Source organism: Podarcis cretensis (genome assembly GCF_951804945.1).
Source record: "Podarcis cretensis genome assembly, chromosome: 3".
Classification (NCBI taxonomy): Eukaryota; Metazoa; Chordata; class Lepidosauria; order Squamata; family Lacertidae; genus Podarcis; species Podarcis cretensis.
Genome location: NC_137172.1, coordinates 43,021,273 through 43,029,992, shown reverse-complemented (window position 1 = coordinate 43,029,992; position 8,720 = coordinate 43,021,273). Strand labels below are relative to the sequence as shown.

Genomic DNA, 8,720 nt, shown 5'->3' with positions numbered 1-8,720 from the left:
ACCAAGGTACCACTGTATTAATATTTTTATTATTAGTAGTAGTATACCACTCTGCACCCATAGATCTCAGGACAACTCATGACCCAAAGCTATGTTCTACCTACCCTGTTGGAGGCAGTATGACTCCTGGACTCATGTCCTTCTTGGGGGCATCTGGTTGGCCACTGTGAGAACAGGATGCTTGATAAGATAGTCCATTGGCTTTTCTTAGGTTATTAAGATGGTCTCTGTGTTGGTTTCTGTTTCCCTCACTGAGCAGCAGCTGCAAGTCATGGGACTATGTTTTCATTCCACAGTTCAGTTACTGTTGGGTTCCCACGGGAAAGGGAGATGGGATGTGACGAACACTGGTTTCCTGATTCCTTTGTTCTGTCATTCTTTGTTGGAGTTGCTCTCTGCTTCTCACAGAGACAAGATGTATATTTGTATGCTCTCTTCATAGCTTAGGAATAAAGCTTTTAGCAATGTAGCACCATACCTGCCTCATCCTTTCATTGCGGACACTGGATGTATACTCTGCTGGGCTCCCGCCAAGATGAGCCGTATCAGCTCGGAATGGGCTGGAGCTGAATTTAACTGACACTCTATGTACATGTAGTTGGTGCTCAGTGATTGCTGTTGAGCAGAACTGGCCCCCTTTCAAATGTTACCATGCCTTCCTCAACCTGGTCCCCTCCAGTTGTTTTGGACAGCAACCCTATCAGGCCTTGTCAGGATGAGGCAGAAGGAAGTTGTAGTCCAAATGAACTGGAGAACACCAGGTGATACCCTTTTCTCATTTCCCTAGACATTTTAGATCATTGTGAATGCTAACATTTATCTGCTCTGTTTTGCAGTTGTGTTATTGGTTTGTGTGGTTTGTATTGATTTTATTCTAAGCTGCTCTGGGAACCCTTATGAGCTAAAGAGCAGTGTCTAAAAAATAAAGATAAATAAGCCATGGCATTTCCCAAAGTGGGGGGAAAGACTTCTTAAATGTCTGGGACAGATGAGCTGTTAACTAAAAGGGAATCAGTGAGATGTGAAACCCTGTCGACAAACTGTTTCAAATTCCATTTCCTGAACCCCAACAGTGGATTTCAAAGGAAATCTGTCTTATCTGTTTGAATTTTGGCCAGTCCCATTGGCCATTCAGTTGCTTCTGCCTGCCAATTCACAGTCCTGAATGCATATGTATGTTTGGCTCAGTCTTTCTCTTATGGCAATACAGCATGAGGTAGCCTTGACATGACAGGATCACTTGTTTTTCTTGTGGACATGAAAATAGTTGGCCCAAAATGATTACAATATTACCCAACTGTGGCACACACTCTCTCTCTCTTTCTCTCTCTCACACACACAGGGGTGGGGAGACATGGCTCCTGCCAACCTAGTAGTTCGAAAGCACATCAAAGTGCAAGTAGATAAATAAGTACTGCTCCGGCTCTTGTTTGCCAGAAGTGGCTTAGTCATGCTGGCCACATGACCCGGAAGCTGTACTCCGGCTCCCTCGGCCAATAAAGCAAGATGAGCGCTGCAACCCCAGAGTTGGCCACGACTGGACCTAATGTTCAGGGGTCCCTTTACCTTTACCTTACCCCAATTATTGATTTGGCTTATTTGCAGATCGTCTGATCTGTTAAATTTAAATAAATACAACCTTTCCTCTCCAATAAGGTGTATTGAGTCTTCTTTCAGAGCGTGCTGGCAAAAATTAACTGACATTACTGTAGTTGTCACAGAAGACATTTCTATTTGTCTCTCTTTTAAAAACTACAGATGTCTCAATTCTATCTCCTCGTAAAAGGCCTGGCTATTTTACATTTTGCAAACTTGGTTGATAAAATGCAAATCACTTTCTCCTTCTCTTCAATGTATTATTATTACTTGCTACTTCTGCCTACTGGCAGCAAAATATGTTGCTGTTTCAGCAAAAAAGAAAAGAAAAAAAGAACATGAAGCTTCTAAAGATTATGCCCTTTCTTAGGAGGCTCATGTAAATTGTATAGTTACTATAGCTATCAGCGACTTATGAGTGCATTTTTCTTTCTTTCTTTGTTCTCTCTGCACCAAATAGTGGTTGATATCTCTGCTTATATTACTCGAGAATGTCTAATGAACACTAGTTGCTCGGCCCAATAAGATTTTGCCTAAATTCTTCAGCAAGAGCAAAAAACAGCTGGTAGTTTTCAGAAGGAAAGCAAAACTGGAGTTTCTGTTAGCAGATATCATTTTCAAAACTTTTTGAGTATATTTTAGTAGGTTGCTTCACACGATACCCAGGAGCAAATGTGTGTTTGCTCTCGGTTGTACCTGTGGGAGTGACCCATCGACAATCAGGGCTACGTGGCATAGGCACCTCCAGAATGCTCTTGTTGGAAACCCTCATTTGAAGTACACTGAGAATGAGGAACAAAACTGGAATCCTTTTTCACAGCAGATGAATTTGTGTTAGAAATTGTAGGACATATTTTGGCATAGCACCCCTAATTCTTGTTGTGAGGGGCTGTTTAGATGGGATATGTTGTAAGCCAACTTTTTATTTTGGAGAGGGTGATTCCTCCTTATTCTACAGAGTGGGGATCTGAACTTCTGCCCCCATTAGAACCACTTTGCCACCTGTCCTTTCTTCTTGATAGCCCTGTTCTGGTTACTACTGCATCCTCTGAACACCATGGGCTTTTCCTTGATCTTTCATAATACTAGAATCCAGGGTCAGCCAATGAAGCTGAATGGTGGGAAATTCAGGGTGGTATCTTCACACATGTGGTATCTGCTACCACAAGATGTAGCAACATGGCTTCAAAATGAGATTGGACAATATCCTGATGGATAAAGCTCTCAGTAGCTACCAGTCATGATGCTCCCCTTGATGTCTCCAAATACCAGACTTTGGGTTCCGATAGCAAAACAGAGTTATTGATCTAGATCCCAGAGGCTTCTAATGGGCCACAGAGAGAAACAGGGTGCTGAACTAGATAGGCCTTTGGCCTGATCCACAAGGGCTCTTCTAGTGTGGTCAGCAGAAGACAACATAAGCGTGCAAGCAGAATTGAAGCAAGGTGTTTGGCTGAGGTGAGCTTGAGCTGTGCCTTGCAATAATTTGAGCAGGGGAGCTTACATAGTGGACCACTCCCACCTCACCCCTAGACAGATTTTTTGCAAGTTGGGGGTGGTCGATGTAGATGCTTTATACGGAAAGAACCATTCAGTTATTACATGTTTGCACCTTGGCTCAGAGGCCTTTGGAGTTGCTTTCCCATAAAATAATTATTCTTGCACTTTAATGAAAATATGCAGATTATTCATCTGTACAAATGCCATTTCAGTGATGGCATTCAGGACCAAATTATCTCCTATGCATATTTTAAATTAATCAGGGGGTGGGGGGAGTCGTTTTATGAATGCTTAAGATGCCCTTTGTTTTTGTGCTTTAACTAGGTTTTCTCTTCTGCAGTTCATATTTGTGACATTGCGGAATTTACATATGCATTTGCTGACTGACAGCAGAAACATTTGCAGCTGCAGACATTAGCATCCCACTCCCCCCCCCTTAATTGTCTTGTTCCATTCGTTTGTGTGTTTATTTTCATGCAAAGTTGTTTCTTTGTGTTGTCTTGTATTTAATTCCTGGCCTTATTTAAAAGCAGACAGTTTTCATCTTAATCAGCTGGAGATTTTTTGTGTGTGCACACGCGTTTCATTAATTTCAACCTTTTGCTTTTAGTGGCTGGTGTATTTATTCTGAACATTGTTTTTTGCCCCTATAAAAATCTGCTGGCTAGGACCGTGTGTGTGTGTGTGTGTGTGTGTGTGTGTGTGTGTTTGGGAGTGCGCTGCTTCTTACTTTCCAAAATGGCAGCTAATGCTTTTAACTGTTTGGTGCCATATGCTTTTGTTGAGCACGAACCAGAATTAAAATCACTCCCATCAGAGACTGCTCACAAAAGACATCTGCTGAGCATATAACTGTGGGTAAAAAAAGAAGAAGTACTGGTAAATAAAATGCTGAGCTGTTTTTTAATGGGATCAGAAAATGATCAGATACTCATATTCAGGTTGCAGGACACCTGTTATTACTGATGTAACAGACTCAGAAGGCATTCAGCACCTCCAATATTGATTTAATCTCTTCAAAATATCTCCAACTTGAATGCTGAGCTCATAGTTAGGACCCCAGTTCATAAGTTTGCAAAACTATTCAGTCATATGGAACATTATTATATGCATGCATGCATTTGGCACCTCTTTGTCTTCATAGCCATAGAACAAGAAAACCAAAGGAGGAAAATGTCTTTAGAATGATAAGACGGGGCAGAGGTGTCCTATATTCAATTTACACCCAGAATAGGATTGCTGTTAAATTGCTTTGCACTGACAGAGTGACACAGTACAGATAATAAATCTATGCTGGTGAATTGATACCATTGTGCATAACCTTTACACCCATGCTGAAGTGCACCTTCTGCTCCCCCCCTTTTTTTTGCTGCACCTTCCCTCCTGCTACAAGGTGGGTTTTGTTTTTGCTAGTACAGTGGTACCTCAGGTTACAGACGCTTCAGGTTACAGACTCCACTAACCCAGAAATAGTACCTCGGGTTAAGAACTTTGCTTCAGGATGAGAACAGAAAACGCGCAGTGGCGATGGGAGGCCCCATTAGCTAAAGTGGTGCTTCAGGTTAAGAACAGTTTCAGATTAAGAACAGACCTCCGGAACGAATTAAGTTCTTAACCCGAGGTACCACTGTAATCCTTTCAGGAGCTGAGTAGATTTGGGGAGGGGGGAGCCCTTGATGGGCCCTTGGCGTTTCTCTTTTTATGCCTACCCCACACTACAGGGTTATTTATTTTTTTATTCTCTCTCTCTCCTTATTTGGTCAGTTGGCATTCAATGCTGGCAGGTAATGAAATCTAAGAACTTAACTGACAGACACTTTGAGGCATTATGGGCTTTAAGGGCACTCCTGAGTCACATTCCACTGCCTTTGACTTGTGGGGAATCTTTGGAGCTGCCCTTTAGGCCTGGCATGCTGGGACCAAGGTGTGCATGCTAAGTCCACATACTCAAGGCTCATTTAGCAGGCAGGGAGAATTTAGGGACAATTTTCTCCCAAGCCGTGGCTGGGGAGCCAAATCAAACCCACCTGCCCATACTTACATAACTTGGCATAACTTCTGTTGGCATATTTGAATACAGTAAATATAAATCGTTGCTCCGTCTCTCGAGTCTTCTTCCATGGTGTGTTGGCAAAGTGGAACGAGAGTGCTTTGTAACTATCAAAAGAAGTCCCTCTGTTACCAAACACAAGGTATTAATTAAAAGGCAAACTCTTGGATGGTGATTTTTAGATTCAGAGAGGATTATCAATATTGAATCCTAGAGCTGAAATTCTTTCTGACAAACCAGACTAAGTAGCAAACTGCCTGCATTACTAAATTTCATTCTTTCTTTCTTTTTGCGGCAATCTCAAGTGAGCTCCCCTTTATTTCCCCTAAATAAGCAAATGATTTATTATCTATATAAATTTATGTGCATGAATGGGCATGTTCTATTTCAGTCACGTATAGTCCCTATGAGAAGACGGTATCAAGTCTACGAAACCTCCATGAAGTTTTTCAGAGAGTCATGAAGCCTTGCCCTGAAGAATTCTCTATCCCCAGTGCAATGTGCAATATATTAAACGAATGCAAATCTTCTCTATACCCATGCAAATTGAGTACGAGAAAATAACTTTCATTTCACCATTAGGAACTGATATGTGGGCTTTGCATAAGCATAAATAGGGATACAAAATACAAAGCCAGTTGAAAATCATCCTCGGGATGTTCCAGATGAAGAAATGAAAATTGCTCCTTGATTGCTACAGAGCTTTAATGGAGTCTGCTCCAAGCTCTTTCCCCCACTTCCATTCTGTCAAGTAACAATTGTTGCTACAGAGGATCAGCCAAAGGCATGACTCACTCCTCTAAATGGAAGAAAGCTAACCTTGGCATCCTTTATTATGCAGCTCATTAATAATGCGGTCCATAATTCGAAATGGCAGGACAATTTGTCCCCATGGAAATAATCCCAACGTAAATTTGTTTTGTGGTAGCCGAATCTTGCAGGGACCCAGTATCTCAAGTTTCCATACCTCAGATTAGGTCTTTAATTTACTTACACCCAAAGCATTTTTAAAAGAGGGATGCACCAATATGAATGGCATAGAAGTGAGAGTTCTGCTTTGAAGAAAAACCCTTCTCACTAAACAAGAAATTACTAGTCCTCTCTGAAATCTCGTTACATCTTCATCGGCTGAAACAAAGAGATACCAATCAGAACCAAGCAGGAAAAATAGAAGTGCTGTTCTGTTCAGATGACATTCAAAGAAAAATGCTTGAAATGTAGGTTTTTCAAGATCTCTGTGGGAAGACAGGATTGTTAGAGCCGGAGCATAAAATCTCATGCTGAGCACAGTTTTCCTGGTTGGAAACACACAAACACTCATATTAAATCAATAAGCCCAGAAGTTATCTAGAATACTTCAGTCAGAAAAAATAATGCTGAAGATGCTATTGAACTTTCACAATCCTATTTACTTGAGATTAAATTCAGCGTTAAAATCTTCTTTGGATTCTAATTTATATTTCAGATCACTTGAATAAGTTGGTTCTTACTTGATGTTTTCCAGACCTATAGTTATGAAAACCTTTAAAGCAGGGAGGCAATCCGTTCACAGGAGTAACTGAAAAGGTGACTTAAATGTGAAAGAATTAAACTGAAACCTTTTGTTAGACAGAAATTGGCACAAGCTGCTGGCAGGAGAACTGGTAGTTAATTTATAGGTAATGGTTTAAAACATTGTTTTCTTATTACTTTAAAGTGCAATCTTAAATAGTTGGGGAGTGACATTCAAAGATGTTCAACAACTGCCTGGTCTGGCTCGAGTCAGCAGCGTGGAAAAGAAAGAGGAGAAATATGTTTTGTGGGGGGGAACTTAGTTCAGTAGTAGAGCATCTGCTTTGCATGCAGATCCAATTTTGGATCCTCCCGCTGCCCAAACTAGATATTCCTTTCTAAAAAGGAGAGTTGCCCCACTCCCTTGATTATTTTGAGCCAGTGTGGTGTAGTGGTTAAGGGCGGTAGTCTCGTTATCTGGGGAACCAGGTTCACGTCTCCGCTCCTCCACATGCAGCTGCTGGGTGACCTTGGGCCAGTCACACTTCTTTGAAGTCTCTCAGCCCCACTCACCTCACAAAGTGTTTGTTGTGGGGGAAGAAGGGAAAGGAGAATGTTAGCCGCTTTGAGAATCCTTAAAAGGGAGTGAAAGGTGGGATATCAAATCCAAACTCTTCTTTTCTGAACCTTTTCCAACTCTACAATGTCCCTTTTGAGGTGAGGTCTGCCAGACCCAGATTTGAATTTGCGTCAGTCCATGGTGGCAGCTGGGGCAGGCGGGGCCAAGGAGTGGACCTGGCTGCCGAACTTGTCGCTCTGGTCTGCCCCCAGGGCATTTAAATGGGCTGGCACTGCTCTCAGCAGCGCAGTTGGCCCAGAACGTCACGAGAGAACATCGTTGAGAAGGAAGAAGACACAGAGAGAGGGTTCTCATGAGATTGTTTATGATGCAGTACAAGAGCGCCGGGAGCAGAGCCACAGGGATCACCAGGATTCTCTGCTCTTGAGGAAGTGCGCTAGTGGCAAGGAGCAAGGTGCAGGCTCCCCGAGCGGAGCATCGGCAGCAACGAGCCCTCAGAAGAGCTGAAGGCTCTTGGCTTGTTAGCTGCCCAAGCACCTTGGTGTGTTGGTTAGCTCAGGCGCCTTTAGAGGAGTCCTGATCTGGTGTTCTTTGTCTTGGTGGATTGGCCCTGTGAAGAGGCGGGAGGGAACAGCCTGTCTGGTACTACCTTCCAGAGGGCTCCTGTTCCAGTGTGATCATTAGTGACGGCACCGGTGAGAGGGCTCCTGCTCCCTGGGGAGGGGGTGCTGCAACTGGGTACGCAAGTCCATTGATGAAATCACAAAAAGTTATCATAACATGCACTTGTTCAAGTCGCAGTGATAGTCTTCCTTTTCACTATTCAAGTATTTGCAGAGACCATCTCTTGTCTTCAAGATCCTGAGGGTTACCAATATAGATGAGAACGCTAATGCTGTTAGGCTCTCCCATTTGTTTCCGTGGGGATATTTTATCAATTATTCTTGTTCGGTTTTTACCCTTGATGGGATTTTGCACAGAAAGTTGCTTCGCAAGCATTAACACTTGCTATTAAATCATAAATCTTCAGGTTTTCCTCATTCTGATGGCTTTTAGTCTATTGCTTTTCAGGCCCTTGTTTCCTGTTTTCCAAATTTCATTTTCTACCTATGTAATCTCTTTTCTTTACGGATTTCAGATTCTTTTCAGCTGGCTTGCTGACCCTCATTAGCATCTTTTGTCATTTTGTGACACAAACCACCCCATAATGAACATGGATCATATCAAATGGTGCTTCAGGTACTTCTCCTTCCGCCATGCGTTTTCTAAACTGTCACTGCATCTAATCCATTCTCAGCTAATCATTTGGCATTCGCATCACGTTTCTGGCGTCCAATTTTTTGAGCGCATCTCCATGCATATTTCTGTCAGGAGTATGATGGACTGCCTTTTATTCACTTACTGAGGTACACAGAAAAAGCCCTTTTCACTTTTGATCTGAAAATTTGCTACAATTAAGTTGAGACAGGGACACAATCAAATGACTGGTGCAAAACACAGTTA

At 42.4% G+C, this 8,720-nt stretch overlaps 1 long non-coding RNA gene across 2 annotated transcripts; it reads right to left on the bottom strand.

The window, feature by feature from the left end:
- Positions 1–3,749: 3,749 nt before the first annotated feature.
- LOC307213131 lies at positions 3,750–7,903 on the bottom strand. 2 transcript variants are annotated; one of them, XR_013837405.1, is made up of 3 exons: positions 7,867–7,903; positions 6,225–6,381; positions 3,750–3,948 (listed from the first exon to the last, which is right to left on the bottom strand). It is a non-coding gene; the product is annotated as an uncharacterized lncRNA (long non-coding RNA). The 2 variants fall into 2 exon arrangements; XR_013837406.1 differs by having other exon boundaries at positions 7,755–7,897.
- Positions 7,904–8,720: the final 817 nt, after the last annotated feature.